This window comes from Aethalodelphis obliquidens, unplaced genomic scaffold (genome assembly GCF_003676395.1).
Source record: "Aethalodelphis obliquidens isolate GAN/ISIS:26980383/991018 unplaced genomic scaffold, ASM367639v1 scaffold130, whole genome shotgun sequence".
Lineage (NCBI taxonomy): Eukaryota > Metazoa > Chordata > Mammalia > Artiodactyla > Delphinidae > Aethalodelphis > Aethalodelphis obliquidens.
Genome location: NW_020838074.1, coordinates 901,268 through 918,934, shown reverse-complemented (window position 1 = coordinate 918,934; position 17,667 = coordinate 901,268). Strand labels below are relative to the sequence as shown.

Sequence of the window (17,667 nt, the reverse complement as noted above, 5' to 3'; positions counted from 1 at the left end):
TCAAACTTGTAAGACAATGCTAATTATTCTTATATACCAGGCACTGCACCAAGTACTTTACCTACACAGTCTCATGTAATTTTCAACAACTCTATGACATAAATACTATTATTATCATCGCTTTACAGTTGAGGAGAATGAGGCACAGAGAGGCAAAGCAACCCGGCTGACTGGTGGAGCTAGGGTGTGAATGCAGACAGTCTGATCCCAGGGCTCTAGTTGCCTCTATACTACTCCTCTGACCACTAAGCTACTACTGAAAGAACACTTGACTGTTTAATATTTCAACCCTTCTTTTATCTCTAAGGACAGAAACACAGAATTCAGAATACAACAATATCAAGAAGACAGGAAACCTATAATTATAAAAAATACATTTTAGGGCTTCCCTGGTGGCACAGTGGTTGAGAGTCCGCCTGCCGATGCAAGGCACACGGGTTCGTGCCCCGGTCCGGGAGGATCCCGCATGCCGCAGAGTGGCTGGGCCCGTGAGCCATAGCCGCTGGGCCTGCACATCCGGAGCCTGTGCTCTGCGGCGGGAGAGGCCACAGCAGTGAGAGGCCCGCATACCGCAAAAAACAAACAAACAAACAAACAAAAAACCATTTTATTTAAAGAGCAACTTCCACAAAGAAGCAATAAAATATATCCACTGTCTTTACTATGAATTGAGCCCTAGGAGATTGGTCCAAGATGGTGGAAAAGAAGGAATGTGCGCTCACTCCCTCTTGCGAGAGCACCAGAATCACAACTGCTGAACAATGATCGACAGGAGGACACTGGAACTCACCAAAAAAGATGCCTCACATCTAAGGACGGGGAGAAACCACAATGAGATGGTAGGAGGGGCGCAATCACAATAAAATCAAATCCCATAGTCGCTGGGTGGGTGACGCACAAACTGGAGAACACTTATACCACAGAGGTCCACCCAATGAAGTGAAAGTTCTGAGCCCCACATCAGGCTTCCCAAACTGCGGGTGGGCAAGAGGAGGAGGAATTCCTAGAGAATCAGACTTTGAAGGCTGGTGGGATTTGATTGCGGGACTTTGACAGGATTGGAGGAAGTGGAGACTCCACTCTTGGAGGGCACACATGAAGTAGTGTGCGCGTCGGGACCCAGGGGAGTGAGCGGTGAGCCTACGGGAGACTGAACTGGACCTACCTGCTAGTGTTGGAGGGTCTACTGCAGAGGTGGGGGGGTGGGTGGCTGTGACTCACCACGGGGACAAGGACACTGGTGGCAGAAGTTCTGGGAAGTGCTCCTTGGCGTGAGCCCTCCAAGAGTTGGCCATCAGCCCCACCAAAGAGCTCTACTGGTAGGCTCCAGTGCTGGGTCTTCTCAGGCCAAACAACCAACAGGGAGGGAACCCAGCCCCACCCATCAGCAGACAAGCAGATTAAAGTTGTACTGAGCTCTGCCTACCAGAGCAACACCCAGCTCTACCCACCACCAGTCCCTCCCATCAGGAAGCTTGCACAAGCCTCTTAGATAGCCTCATCCACCACAGGGCAGACAGCAGAAGCAAGAATGACTACAATTCTGCAGCCTGTGGAAGGAAAATCACATTCACAGAGAGACAGACAAAGTGAAAAGGCAGAGGACATTGTACCAGATGAAGGAACAACTAAAAAAGTGCAGATAGCAAACTTCCAGAAAAAGAATCCAGAATAATGATAGTGAAGATGATACAGGACCTCAGAAAAAGAATGGAGGCAAAGATCGAGAAGATGCAAGAAATGTTTAACAAACTCCTAATAGAATTAAAGAACAAATAAACAGAGATGAACACTACAATAACTGAAATGAAAAATACACTAGAAGGAATCAACAGCAGAATAACTGAGGCAGAAGAACGGATAAGTGACGTGGAAGACAGAATGGTGGAATTCACTGCTGCGGAACAGAATAAAGAAAAAAGAATGAAAAGAAATGAAGACAGCCTAAGAGACCTCTGGGACAACATTAAACACAACAACATTTGCATTATAGGGTCCCAGAAGGAGAAGAGAGAGAGAAAGGACCTGAGAAAATATTTGAAGAGAATATAGTAGAAAACTTCCTTAACACGGGAAAGGAAATAGCCATGCAGGTCCAGGAAGCACAAAGAGTCCCAGGCAGGATAAACCCAAGGAGAAACACGCTAAGACACACAGTAATCAAACTGACAAAAATTAAAGACAAAGAAACATTATTGAAAACAACAAATTGAAGAATAAAAACCATATGATGATCTCAATAGATGCAGAAAAAGCTTTTGACAAAATTCTACACCCATTTATGATAAAAACTCTTCAGAAAGTGGGCATAGTGGGAAACTACCTCAACATCATAAAGGCCATATACAACAAACACACAGCAAATATCATTCTCAATGGTGAAAAACTGAAAGCGTTTCCTCTAAGATCAGGAACAAGACAAGGATGTCTACTCTTGCCACTATTATTCAACATACTTTTGGAAGTCCTAGTCGCAGCAATCAGAGAAGAAAAAGAAGTAAAAGGAATACAAATTGTAAATGAAGAAGTAAAACTGTCACTGTTTGCAGATGACATGATACTATAGGTAGAGAATCCTAAAGATGCCACCAGAAAATTACTAGAGCTAATCAATGAATTTGGTAAAGTTGCAGGATACAAAATTAATGCACAGAAATCTCTTGCATTCCTATACACTAACAACAAAAGATCAGAAAGAGAAATTAAGGAAACAATCCTTAATTTCACCATTGCAACGAAAAGAATAAAATACCTAGGAATAAACCTACCTAAGGAGGTAAAAGACCTGTACTCAGAAAACTATAATACACTGATGAAAGAAATCAAAGATGACACAAACGGATGGAGAGATATACCATGTTCTTGGATTGGAAGAATCAATATCATGATAATGACCATACTACCCAAAGCAATCTGTAGATTCAGTGCAATCCCTATCAAATTACCAGTGGCTTTTTTTACAGAACTAGAACAAAAAAATCTTAAAATTTGTATGGAGACACAAAAGATCCCGAATAGCCAAAGCAGTCTTGAAGGAAAAAAAATGGAGTTGGAGGAATCAGGCTCCCTGACTTAAGACTATACTACAAAGCTACAGTAATCAAGACAATATGGTACTGGCACAAAAACAGAAATATAGATCATTGAAACAGGATAAAAAGCCCAGAGATAAACCCACGCACTTATGGTCAACTAATCTATGATAAAGGAGGCAAGGATATACAATGGAGAAAAGACAGTCTCTTCAATAAGTGGTGCTGGGAAAAATGGACAGCTACATGTAAAAGAATGAAATCAGAACACTCCCTAACACCATACACAAAAATAAACTCAAAATGGATTAGAGACCGGACACTATAAAACTCTTAGAGGAAAACATAGGAAGAACACTCTTTGACATAAATCACAGCAAGATCTTTTTTGATCCACCTCCTAGAGTAATGGAAATAAAAAGAAAAATAAACAAATGGGACCTAATGAAACTTAAAAGCTTTTGCAAAGCAAATGTAACTATAAACAAGACGAAAAGACAGCCCTCAGAATGGGAGAAAATATTTGCAAACGAATCAACAGACAGAGGATTAATCTCCAAAATATGTAAATAGCTCAAGCAGCTCAATATTAAAAAAAAAACTCAACCAAAAAATGGGCAGGAGACCTAAACAGACTGTTCTCCAAAGAAGACGTACAGATGGCCAAGAAGCACATTAAAAGGTGCTCAACATCACTAATTATTAGAGAAATGTAAATCAAAACTACAATGAGGTATCACCTCACACCAGTTAGAATGGGCATCATCAGAAAATCTACAAACAACAAATGCTGGAGAGGGTGTGGAGAAAAGGGAACCCTCATACACTGTTAGTGGGAATGTAAATTGATACAGCCACTATGGAGGTTCCTTAAAAAACTAAAAATAGAATTACCATATGACCCAGCAATCCCACTACTGGGCATATACCCAGAGAAAACAATAATTCAAAAAGACACATGCACCCCAATGTTCATTGCAGCACTATTTACAACAGCCAGGTCATGGAAGCAACCTAAATGCCCATCGACAGACAAATGGATAAAGAAGATTTAGTACATATATACAATGGAGTATTACTCAGCCATAAAAAGGAACGAAACTGAGTCATTTCTAGAGACGTGGATGGATCTAGAGACTGTCATACAGAGTGAAGTAAGTCAGAAAGAGAAAAATAAATATCGTATATTAACGTGTATATGTGGAATCCAAAAAAATGGTACAGATGAACCAGTTTGCATGGCAGAAATAGTGACACAGATGTAGAGAGCAAACGTATGGACACCAAGGGGGGAATGTGGTGGGTGGCAGTGGGATGAACTGGGAGATTGGGATTGACATGTATACACTAATACGTATAAAACAGATAATAAGAACCTGCTGTATAAAAAATAATTTAAATTTAAAAAAAAAAGAATTGAGCCCTAAAGGACAAGCAATACACACATAACAATCAAGTGATATGGTAATGCTTTTTAAGAGCATTCCATGATAATCCAGCCAAATGTTAATAGTAATAAAAAATAGGAGAAAGAGGAAATATTTAATCTACTCAGCTAATACAGATAAATGCAAGAGAAGACAGGCATTGTCCAGAAAGAGTTCACAAAGGAAATATGATCTAGCTGTGCCTCAACAGTTGAACAGATTATATAGACAAGATTAGGAAACAAGCAGAGCCTGGTGGCCATGGTAAGTAAACATGTGTAGGATGGAGAGCAGTAAGAAAGTTCAAGTTTTATGTAGAATGATGGGAAATGATGTAGGTTAGGGCTAACCCATGAAGAGCCTTGAAAACTAAGCAAAGGAATTTAGACCAAACAGAGTAGGTAACAGGAAGCCAACACAGATTACTAAACAGGGCCGTTCTACCATGCTTTAGAGAGATGAGAGAAAAGAGCATGGCACAAAACAGACTGTAAGGAGGGACAACTAGAAGCAGGAAAACAAGTTAAAAGACAATTGCAGGTGTGAAAAACCAAAGAGCAACCAGATTTGTTGCAGAGGAAATAAGAGTGAAAGGGATAAATTTGAGACACACTGGGAAGAATCATCACTGCATTATAATTGCTTAGCTTAGATATAAAGGACAGAGGAAAAGTAGGTATCAAAGAAAAAGCAAGAATCTTCTCATGTAAGAATAGTAAAAGGCAATATACAAGGTAGTTGAGAGCAAAATTCTGGAGTTCAGCTGAATTAATTTCCCTATGCCTCCGTTTCCCCACCTGTAAAGTGGGATTAATAATACTCTCTATCTCATGAGGACTATTAAACATCAAACACCATTTACAAACTCAGGTTAAGAGAACCTACATCTGTGGGTCCCTTGAAGGGGCAATAACAACAAACACTACCATATATATGGCAGCACGATTCTTATTGCTTTATAGATAGCTGCTAATCCTCAAAACAACTCTAAGGTACTGTTATTGGGATTACTTTACAGAGGAAGAAATTGAGCCACAGAGATAACTTGCTCAAGGTCCAAAACCAGTAAAGTGACGGAGATAGGATTCAAACCCTAACAGCCTGACTCCTAAATTCATGCTCTTAACCATCATGCTATACTGACTCTCAAGAGAAAGACTCTGTTATCTCCATGTGCATGTGCGTATATGTGTAAGAGAGGGGTGGCAAGAAAAAGAGAAACAGGTGATTTGTACTTTATTCAAAAATACAGACACAGTTGATTTTCTTACACCTGACTCACTTTGCAAAACTGAGTTCATAAGCCAACAGAATGGAGAAAGGAAGAAAATGTACAGGACAAGTAGGAGAGGAACTTTACAGGATGAACCAGATATAACCACCTCCATGCCACAAAAATCGTATTATTTTCTCCATTAATTCTGATAAGAGGTGTGTGCGTGTGTGTAATGGGTAAGCAGTAGTGAATAAGAGAATTAGACAAGGATTTTTACTTTGACAACCAAAGTCTGAAAAAGTTGAAGATCTAGAAATTATGACAGAACTTGCTACGTGACATATTTGGCAGTAGCCCACCATTATCAAACATAACTTTATCAGAATTTAAATTCCAGTTTAAAAGATATTTAGTATTTCCCCCTCCTCTTCTGGTCTCCTTCCTACCTCTATCTCTACAGCTATATTATGTCCCCCAAATTGATAAGTAACCTCTTAGAGCGTTTGAAAAATAGTCATGGGGAGGAGCCATAACCACTGAATGCTTTAAATGCTATTTAAATGCTATAACAGCATTTATATAAATGCTATATAAATGCTATAACAGCATAGCCTATTAAGTCTTTTTTAGCCCAAGCTAAGTGAGGCAACTCAGTAACAGTGAAGTAACAGAAACTGCCTTCTGTCCACACCTAGTTAATTTCACCAGAAAGCCCTTAAACTAAAGGTACTACATAATAACATACACACATTATCACAATCACTATTTCCTGATTTCAGATTTCATAAACCATGTACAAATAAATATAGCATAGGGTCAGGCCAAACTTAACAAAATCTTCGGGAAGCCATACAGCACATGTGTGCTCTGAACCCTCCAATCCCATGTTGCTGCTTGGCCAAGCCAGGGGAAAGCCAGAAATTTCAACCCTCTTCCATCATCAGTATTAAAACAAAACGGCAAGTAGGTTTTGTCCCACTCTCATGGCCCCCACAAGTATCTCCAATCCTTACCATCAACGCTTTCAGAGTCTTTTCCTCATATACTCAGGACACCCCAACTCACTCCCACCGCACAGTTCCAACGACTTGTCCCCACTGTAGGCCCCCCAAGCTTGGCAAAACTGTCCACAAGGCCCTAGCCTGAGAACCTCAAGGCCCCCATCCCGGGTCCAGGCGAGGCTCCACTCCCAACCTCTTGACAAACCCTTGATTGCAGACACTGCCCATGTGGGCGCCCTCATGCCAGCACTCCCAGCAGGGTCGCCGAGGCTGAGAAGCGCTGCGGGCCACACGGGAGCAGTGTGGGTGGGCAGCGCGCTCCTCGGCGTGTGCCAGGTTGCTGGCTCTTTGCACGTACGTGCGCCGCGTGTCCACGTCGCGCGCGTGGCCGTGGAAGCGGGTGCGTGGCGGCACCAGGCCCCCACCCGCCCCGGGTCCCGAGTCCCGCCGTCTCCTCCAGGGTGACAAGAGTAGACAGCGACTGAGCTGGGAGTCCCTCACCTCTCTCGGCGAGACCACAGCTCCACCCAGCTCCGGCTCCTTCGGCGCGGCCACTCATCGGCGTCCAGCGCCCGCTCCGAATATATACCCTCATCCGTGGGGCCGGGGCGGCAGGGCGGGCCAGGAGCTGGGGCCAGTAGCTGGGGCCAGGGGGAGCGCCGGCCCCGGCCACCCCGCCCCTCCGTCGCCGCGACGAGTGGCTGCCGGCGCGGGGAGGAGTCGCAACCACCCGCCAAGACACGTCAGCGCCCACGGCGCAAGCGACGAGGCGGGCGCGGAGACGAGCGCCGCGAAGGAGCGGGGCGGGGAGGGGCGGGGCCTCTCGCGTCACTCATTCTCCAGTCCAATGGGGATGGCGCGAGGGGCCTGTCATTAGGTGGTCCCGCCCCCCAGCGTCCTCGCGGCTGGGAGGGGTGTACTTTGCTTTCGCTGGGTGGGGCGAGTTCCGAGCCCAGCGGTGGTATCACGGTTAGGCCTTAAGATCCCTGACGTCACTGTGTTGTTCCTCGAGGTGCCGTCCTGCGGCTCCTAGTCTTCCCTGTGGCCCCACGGCTCGGGGCGCCCCCCTTTTCCCAAAACGGACAGCGGAGCTGGACTGGGAGCTGCGTCATCCGGGTGGCGTGTGTCCGACCACCCACACAGAGGGTTGCGAAAGCGCGGCAGCCGCCGACGTCTCTGCGCAGAACCCCAGGGGCGGGCCTGGCGCGCCCTCTGACCTTGCGCCACTATTTCGTCTTAAGCTGGCCAGGTAGTCGGGGCCCTGACCGTCTTTCTGTTCTATGGTGTTTGGGGTCGCAAACACGTGAAGCCAGACCCATTTACCTTTGCACAAATGGGCACCAAAAAAAAAAAAAAAAAAAAAAAGAGAGGAAATGCAAGCAAATTTATTAGGTAACCTGAGAAAATGAAAAGCGCGCGCCATAGAGAGGTAAGCCCGATGTCAGCTTTGTGTGACTGTGGTCTTAACCTCTCTGGGCCTCAGTATATGACACGAAAAGTGTTGTTGGACTGGTTGACCTCCAAGGCCGTTGCTGTGCGACTGGTTATAATTGCCTGTATACCATATAACTTTGTGTGGATGTGCACATGCGATTATATGCTCGGCACTGTGCCTTTAAAAGCTGTGTTTACGCGTGGCACTTGGCACATTTTCTGCAAGAAGTCCAAAATGTTGAAATACCAAAACATCTAGATTTAACAAAATACCTGACTAAGAAATTCAGGCATCTTGGTGCCCTTCTTCTACCTTCTTGAGTGCAAAAGCCTTTTAATTTTATCAATTTCAAAATCATCCACTGCATTAAGTAACTGAAAAATTTACCCTGGATGAGTAATGCTGGTAGTTACACATTCAGGAGGTTGAACACTATCTTTCAGGATCACAGAATGTCATCCATTTGTTTGAAAGATTTATAGTTGTAGTGGTTATGAACATGACATCTGCAGAATTCCAGCTTCTTTATTGCTTGGAATCTTTGGCAAGTTAACTTTTCTACGTCAGTTTTCTCATCTATAAAATACAGACAATAATAAATATGCCCCTTAGGGGTGTTGTGAGGATTAAACAAGTCAATACAAGAACAGAATGTGGAACAGAGTAAATAATAAATTGTAATTGTTTTTATGTGGGTGCTTATGCTATGTCAGGCACTGGTCTAGGTCCTGAATACCTTGATATACTTAGCATCATCTAGAAAACCTTTTGTTGTTTGGATCCCTGATACTATAAAGAACATTTCTTGGGCTTCCCTGGTAGCGCAGTGGTTGGGAGTCCGCCTGCCGATGCAGGGAACACGGGTTCATGCCCTGGTCCGGAAGATCCCACATGCCACAGAGTGGCTGGGCCCGTGAGCCATGGCCGCTGAGCCTGCGTGTCCGGAGGCTGTGCTCCGCAGCGGGAGAGGCCACAACAGTGAGAGGCCTGCGTACTGCAAAAAAAAAAAAAATAAATAATACAGCTTTGTGACCTTTAACTGAGGGAAAAGAATGTAAGACAATTGCTTTCTAAAAATATACTGTCACTCATCTACATTTCTACTCCCTGAGGAAGAAATATATGAGAATTTAGAAAAATTTGACCTAGGAGACTAGATTCAAAATCACAGTTCAACCCTGAATTCTTCCTTTATAAAATGAGGATAATACCTAACTCACGTGGGTGTAGTAAAAATTAAAAGATAAAGACTCTGTAATAGTGTCTGGAGTATTATAGGCATTCTATAAATCTTAGATGAATGAATGAATAAAGAGAAAAATCACTATTAAAGAGTTCATTAAAGAAAAAGGAAGAACTGAGCCCAGCACAAGTGTTTTCAACGCACTATTATAAAATCAAATTTTTACTTTTACCCTTTGTGCTAAAAATATTTTTCTAGTTTCTAGGCATAAAAAGGGCCATAATCTTATCTTACCAGATAAATATCCAGAAACGTCTTGCCTAAAGAGTTATTTCTGTCCTTTAAAATATTTTTTATATACATAGTCTTTTAAAAACTAACGGCAGTGACTTCCCTGGCAGTCCAGTGGTTAAGACTTCGCGCTTCCACTGCAGGGGGTGTGGGTTCGATCCCTGGTTGGGGAACTAAGACCCCGCACGCCACGTGGGGTGCAAAATAAATAAAATTAAAAAATAATGGCAGAGAAGGCAAGGATGCTCACTATCCATGATTATTTAACATTACACTGAAGATCTCTTCTAATGCAATTAAGAGGAATTGTAAGAAACTTAAGAATTAGAAAAGAATAAGCAGAACTACCTTGAATTTCAAATGACATGAGAGTACCTGGAAAACTCTAGAAAATAAGATTAACTCAAACTATGAGAATCAATGATAAGACTAAATCATAAAAGATTTCAGTAAAGCTATAAAATGAACAGATAGAAGTCAATCGTTTTCATATACACAACTAGTTAGAAGACATGATAATAGAGGAAAATCCCATTTACGATAACAACAAAGGACATTAAATGTAACACAAAATGTGCAAAAGCTGTATAAAGAAAGCTGTAAAACATTCCTACACAAAAGCCACAAAGATACTTGATAAAAGGAAAAACACCCTTTGTTAATGTATAAATTACACTCCATGTTATATTATAAATGTATAAACTAGACAAGCTGATACCAAAGTGCTCATGGAAAAAGAAACATGAAAGGATAACCAGGAAAACACTGAAAAAAACAAAAAAACTACAATAAGAAGCCTACCTACCAGATACTAAAATATTCTATGAAACCCCTATAATTAAAACAGTGTGGTAGATTGTGAATAGATGTGAACAATGTGAACAATTGTGAATAGTCAAATGGAATAGACTAGACAGTCCACCTTTATGATATAGTACTTGGGCCTAAATAGGCCCAAGTACTATATCATAAAGGTGGCATCTCAAACCACTAGACTTTTGAGTAAATGGGACAACTAGGTAGCCACTTGGAAAAAGATGAAACTAGATCCGTACTTCACACCATTCGTAAGAATAAACTCCAAACACATCAGAGATCTAAGAGTAAAGTATGAAATCATACAGGTAGTAGAAGAAAACATGGAATACTACATAGCTACATGGAATACTACAAAAAACAAAGAGAGACTGATACGAACTGAAAAGGGGTGACTTTCAGGACATTGGTATGTGTGAAAGAAAGCAAAGTGCAAACAAGTATACATAATGAAAGAAGAGGAAATAAGAAAATGTACACACATCTGCTTATTTTTGGAAACAAAACGAAGCAGGAAAGACAAACCAGAAACCAATAAGATTAGTTACCTGCAGCGGGTGGGTAGGAATCAAGTGGAGGAATGGGGAGGGAAGTCGCACTTTTCTAAATACAACTTTCTGTATAGTTTTGACTTTTGGAACCCTGTTAACGCTTTACATATTCAAAAAATGAAATAAAAATAACAAAGAGGGAGGTTGAACCCTGAAACAGAAACCAAACAGAAACAAATCAACCTAACTGTATCTTAAATAACATAACTTTACTGAAGGTTCCTTGGGGGAATTAACCCAAGTAAATTTTGAAGACAGTATTTTTTCACAGCTTTATTGAGGTTGACTTCAAATAAACTACAGATATTTAAAATGGACAATTTGGTGATTTTTGACATATGAATATACCTGTGGGCACAGTATTTTAACCTTCTACCCTCAATCTAAAGACAAAATGAATTGTAAACAAGTGTTAAACTCTAGTTAGTAGGTTGGCTTTTCACAGTGGTGTGGGTTAGCAATTCTGAACCTATTTTGTTTGTATCGTGGAGGTGAGCAAATGACTAAATGTATTGAAGATAATGAGAGAGAAGTTACTTCTGGAGAAGAAAATTACACATATGGAAAGGCAGAGAGGCTAGAATTACCTCTTTAGTGCAGATTGGAATTGAAGTTAGCATGAACTCATGATTATTAATCCCAGTACAGAAATTGGCATACATATGTGTGTATATGTGATAGAAATGCATATTTGGGGGAAAATGCTAGCAATTAGTGAATTTGGGTAACGGGTATATGGAACTTCTTTATACTGCTCGACAATTTCTCTGTAAGGTTGAAATTATATAAAAATTTTAAAGTTCAAAAAATTAGAATACAACTAATGGTGGAGTTCTTCACTATCAGTCCAAACAAAAAAAGAAAATCTTTAACCCACGGAGCACACAGCTCTGGAGGAAAGGACCGAGGGCGTGAGAGTCAACAGAATCATTTGCCTGTCCCCTGTCACATGCCCTCAATCACCGGGTCGGAAAGCCTCATCACCTGGGAAGCTGTAAATGCCACACAGTACTGTTTTGGGTGACAGCTGTGCTCCCTTAGGACAGGCATCATCCTAGGGAAGTGCTTTTCTCTAATTCTCAAGCTTCCAGTTGAAAACAGGCTTAGATGAGGAGTATGGAAACGTGTTGTGCAGAGTGGGGAATGGCCTGGAATCCCTGGCTATTTATATGGATGTCCCTGGGCTTGAACTATTCTCTTAAGAACAAACTGGCACATTTTTCAGTATTCAATCAAGAACAAATAGATGTTTTTTTCAAAATATGTTTACTGGGTTGTTCTGTGCCAGTCCTTGTGATAGATACCACGGGGAATCAAAAGCTAGGGTCTTGGTCCCCAGGGAATATATAAACATGGGGGAGATGTTCCTTTTTCAAGCCAAGGGGCCATAAGTGCCACAGTGAATGCACAAATGAAGGATTTCAGAGCTCAGAGAAGGGAGAGAATAAAATCAAGAAATTTCTTAAAAGGATAGGCCAGTAGGGTTTGAGAGAGCCAGGAGGTGAGAAGCCTCGCTCTTTAAGAGTGCCACCCCTTGATCCTCAGCCTTAATAATGGGGCTTCTATGAGCCAGTTATTTGTTTTCACACTGGCAACACCTGATGCCTCCTTAGCAAAATACACCAAGGAATTTGTACTCAGAGAACTTAGCAAGAGATCTAGTAGGGTTGGTACTAAATAAACTGTGAAATCAGAAGCATCGAAAAGGGAATATTTACCAAAGGGTATGTATTTTGGGTAGTATGTATGATCCCAACTTGGCTTTAAAAAAAAAAAAAAAAAGATAATACTTTCATTAGTTAGATAGATAGGTAAGATAGATTAGATAGATGAGATAATAGGTAGATAGAGGCTGTGAGATTAGGAAAAATCACCCTAATTCACTGAACTTCCCTTTCCTTATCTACAAAATAGAACAATACGTGCAATGTATCTTACAGAGTTGGAAAGAGAATTAAAAGAGAAAGGACCTAGCACACAGCAATTATTCAATAAGTGTTAGGTGAATAAATAAGAGAAGGAAAGAAAAATAAAGAAAATAAGGGAAATGGAGTGGTCCTATATTAAAAATACAGAATCATGTTGGGATTCCAAGAAAGGTGTTTTAAATGGGCTATTATCAGACACATTCAAAAATTCAGAAGTGTATACCAAAGAAGATCTTATGTTTTATCTTTTAGGGACAATGGGATTCCGGTGACTTTAGGGTGTTTTCTAAATTTACTAAAATGAAAATTATTTTACAATTAAGAGAATATATATTTTTTAATTTCAGAAAAGCAGGTATGTTACTTAACAAGTAAAGAGGCTACTTGCTTGCTTGTTTTTCCCTGCAGTTGTATCGGATATGTGCCAGTCTGTCCACACTTCCTTTTGTAGTACAACCAGTGAGGATCCACACAGACTTTTCAAACAGTGGGCTGGTATTAGTGAGCATATACCAGGAGTCCTCCCTTCACTGTCCTGAATGTGATGGCCTCAGCTAGGCCCCTGAAAATCTAAAGGACCCAGGTTATTTCTCAGCAGTTCATCAGATCACCAGGAGGTCTGGCTTAGCTCAAGGCTCGCATGAGTGTTTCATGAGATCACTATTTCCAAGAGACAAACAGATGAGTGGTGGAGGAATTAGGGCTTTGACTTTCCTGTTGATATTTTCCTAGAACTTGAGTCATCCTAACGTAATAGCTCATCATTCCTCCCACTCTCTAAATTTTCTGTAGCTCAGGCTGTGTTTTGAAATATTGTGAAATAACAAATACACCCTTTTATCTATCTATCTATCTATCTCTCTCTCTCTCTCTCTATATATATATATACACTCAACGTACAGCCCCTCTAAACTGACTATAATCTAGGAAGTAAATAAATAACAGGAAGAAATGAACCAGGGAGAGAGTAGATGAGTGCTGTGTGTAATAATTACAGAGATACACAGCCTCAGGACTCCAAATTGAGTAGGCTGTTATGGTGTGGGAGAGTGGACTTTAAATTCCATTCCAGTGCTGTTAGCCAGAGATTGTCTGGTCCATCTCCCTTAATTAATAGAAAAGGAAACAAAACCCCCCTAAAGTTAAGTGATTTATCGAAGGATAGAATAGATAATTAAGAAGCAGAACCAAGATTAGAAGCCTATCACTGTATAACAGGGTTTTTCTGGATTTAATGAGTGGAAAAATAATCCAGTCATTAAAAACCTCAACCACCATAATAAATGTTTCGAGTATATTTTCTTCTCTTCAAGCTAAAAGGCTCTCTACATTCTGAGTCCTGGGTCAAATATTTAATGCACCCTCTTGGGAGGCCACTTAGCTGGATATTTCTAAAGCACGGTGGGGGGGGGGGGGCTGTCCCCAGGGGAAATTCCTTGGAAACTTAGCCTAGAATGGCATCTGGCCAGCACTGAAACCAGAGCTGCAACATAGTTTGTCCTAAACCTGTCTCACCACCTATCTGGTCATTGTTCTCTTATGCCTCTCAACTCAATATGAATGACAAACCAAGGTATAGCATAAGTTGTTATTGTTGGAGATATCTCCTAGTCACCTATTCCTTCCTTATGAATCTACTACAGCTGAAATTTATTTTATATTTTCCAGGTAATATCTTTAAATAAGGAAAAGATAAAAATGGCATGTCACCTCCGAGAAATCTCATGCACAGCAAGGAGTTCCACACATTTTTTTTGTTCCAGGCTCCACCTCTCCACTTGGCCTGTGTTACTTAATATTAATAGAAAAAAGACCTAAAATCGCAATAAAAGTCTCTGATAGTGCCAACTGGCTTAGCATCAAAATTGAAATACAAAATGCAGTTTCAAAACTTACTTGGTTCTCAGAGCTGCTGGGTAATTATTTCCTGTACCTCTCAACAGCACTCATTTACTCATTCACTTTGGTTTTGGCCGCTTAGCATAATAGGTAAGAATATGGACTCTGAAGCCAGAGAGCATGAGTTTAAGTGCTGACTATGCAATTACTTAGCTGAATGACCTTGAATTAATTGATGTCTCTGTCCCTCATCCCCCCATCTGTAAAATGGGGATAATGGTAGGACCTACTTACTAGGGTTGCTGTGGGGATTAATATTTTTAAAGTGCTTAGAGCAGTTTCTGACTCAGAATAAGAGCTTGGTAAGCTTTTGTTTAAAAAATAATATTTACTAAGTTTGGCTTACTGGGTATCAGGTATTGGGACTAGAATGGTGCAGCAGACAGACTCTAAAGTAACTCCCATGATCCCTGCCTCCTGGGTTGTGTAATCCCCTCCCCTCGAAGGTGGGCAGGACCCATGACTCACTTCCAATAGAATATGGAAAAGGTGATGAGATAATCATTCCCATGAATACATTATGCTATATGACAAAAGTGATGGGATGTCACTCCAATTATTAGGTTATATTATTTAAGACTTTTTGCTAGCAGACTCACTTTGACTTTTTTTTTACTGGCCTTGAAGAAACAAACTGCTATGTTGAGAACTGCCTATGGAGAGAGCCACATGGCAGGGAACTTCACACATGTTCTAGGAGCTGAGAGTGGCCTCCAGCCAGTAAAAATACAAATAAACAAAAAACCCTTAAGTTTGCAGTCCTACAGCCATGAGGAAATAAATTCTGCCAACAACTTGCCAGCTTGGAAGTGGATTCTACTCCAATCGAGCCTCCAGAAGAGAATGCAGCCCAGCTGACACCTTGATTGCACTGCAGTGAGACCTTGAAGCAGAAAACTAAGCCTTGCCCAACACCTGGATTACAGCCTTTTGAGAGACCCTGAACCAGATGCCCCAGGTAGCTGAACAGGTTGGAGAAAAACACACAACCATTCTGACTGGAGTCGCTTTAAATTCATAACTACAATACTACGCAAATACCATATATTTCTATAGTCCACTCATTTTGCAATTCTCCTAGATAACTGTTTCACATCTTTTATTTCTCTCAAAGAGAAACGTTTGTAATAACCTTCTCCCCCATGCTCATTCTCAGCAGATAACCTTGCTTCTCCTTTCATTGAGAAAAAGGAACAATCAGAAAAGAGCTTCCTCAAGCTCCCACCACCACATCCAGCCATCTACTGTATCTGTACCTGTATTTTTATCTTGTCTCCAAGTGCTTAGAATAAACTATCATGGTCCAATCCTTCTACCCATGAGCTAGGTCCCATCCCCTTATGCCTCCTTAAGGATATCATGATTCCTAATAGGTATCTCAAAATTGGCATGTCTTTAACTAAGCTCCTGATCTACTCCTATTATCCTCTCCACTCTGCCCCACATACAAACCTACTTCTCTCAGTCTACTCTATGGTAACTGCATGCCCCTGGTTTCTCAGGCCAAAAAACTTAGAGTCATCCTTGGCACCTTCTCTCATCCCAGAGCCAATCTACAGTAAATCCCATGCACTCTATCTTCAAAATATATCCAGAATCCTATCCATTTTCACCATCACTTTCTTCCATCCATGTCTAATCCAGCATCATCTCTTACTTGAATTGTACAGAGCAATAAACCCGCAACAGATCTCCTTGCTTCTACCCTTGCCCCTCTGCCAGCCATTCTCAATATAGCAGCCAGAATGATCTCTCGAATTGCATCACTCTTCTGCGCGAAACCCTCTAACGGCTTTTTATCTCACTGGGACTAAAAGGCAAAATCATCAAAAGAGGGCTTCCCTGGTGGCGCAGTGGTTGAGAGTCCGCCTGCCGATGCAGGGGACGCGGGTTCGTGTCCCGGTCCGGGAAGATCCCACATGCCGTGGAGCGGCTGGGCCCGTGAGCCATGGCAGCTGAGCCTGCGCGTCTGGAGCCTGTGCTCCGCAACGGGAGAGGTCGCGGCAGTGAGAGGCCCGTGTACCGGGGAAAAAAAAAAAAAATCATCAAAAGACCCGCAAGGTCCTACAAGAGCTCCACCCCCCCCACCCCCCCACCCACATACAGTCCTTCTCTAACTCCCCCCTTTTATGTTCTCCATATCCTGCCCTGGTTCATCAGACCCCAGCCACACTGGAGCTTAGAATTTGTCCTGAGAGTGGTGGGAAGGCCCTGACAAGTTTTACAAGCCATCTTTCTTTCTTCTCTGCCTATAACGTAGGACAAAAGATAGACAGTTAGTATCACAGACCTGCACTACTACGAAACTGTTGCGATGGGCCTTGCTGCCCCCAGCAAGGGCACAAAGGATCCCTTTGCATAGTTGGTGGGGCTTGAGATACATTTCTTATTTACCTTTTTGTGCCAAAAGAAAGATTAAAAGCAGAAAATTTAAAGACTGAAACTCTTAATGTTTTTAAAAGTTTTTTCTTAATTTTTTGTATTATACAAGTATTATAAGTATTAAAATTTGGAATGTACAAAAGAGGTAAGGAAGGAAGGAGGGAGAAAGGGAGGGAAGGAGAGGGAGGAAAGGGGGAGGGAGAGAAAAAGAGATAGAAAAGTAAGAAAGGAAGGAAGGAGGGAGGGAGGGAAGGAAGGAAAGAAGGAAGGAAGGGAAAGAAAGAAAAGAGATGAAAGAAAGAGAGAGAGAGAGAAAGAAAGAAAGAAAGAAAGAAAGAAATAAGGAAGGAAGGAAGGAAGGAAGGAAGGAAGGAAGGAAGGAAAGGAAAAAAATCATCCGAAGAACCTGCCACATAAAACAGTTCCTATTAACAATTATATTAAATTACTTTTTAAACCACCCCCACCCCTCCCCTCCCCAGGGAAGTGGGAGGAACAGTAGCTTC

The 17,667-nt window shown here is 41.7% G+C and overlaps 1 protein-coding gene and 1 long non-coding RNA gene across 5 annotated transcripts in view; one reads left to right on the top strand and one right to left on the bottom strand.

Moving 5' to 3' along the window:
- The window catches only part of UAP1 (UDP-N-acetylglucosamine pyrophosphorylase 1), a 38,247-nt gene extending 30,756 nt beyond the window's left edge, over positions 1-7,491 (bottom strand). For 2 of the 4 annotated variants that reach the window (XM_027099224.1, XM_027099225.1), the window contains exon 1: positions 7,178-7,491. The gene's annotated coding sequence lies outside the window, so the exon portion shown is untranslated. The remainder of the gene's footprint in view (positions 1-7,177) is intronic. The other 2 variants (XM_027099226.1, XM_027099223.1) reach the window with 2 other exon arrangements.
- Positions 7,492-7,641: 150 nt separating this feature from the next.
- Positions 7,642-15,573, top strand: LOC113616057 (uncharacterized). The gene is made up of 2 exons (XR_003431209.1): positions 7,642-8,105; positions 14,549-15,573. It is a non-coding gene; the product is annotated as an uncharacterized LOC113616057 (long non-coding RNA).
- Positions 15,574-17,667: the final 2,094 nt, after the last annotated feature.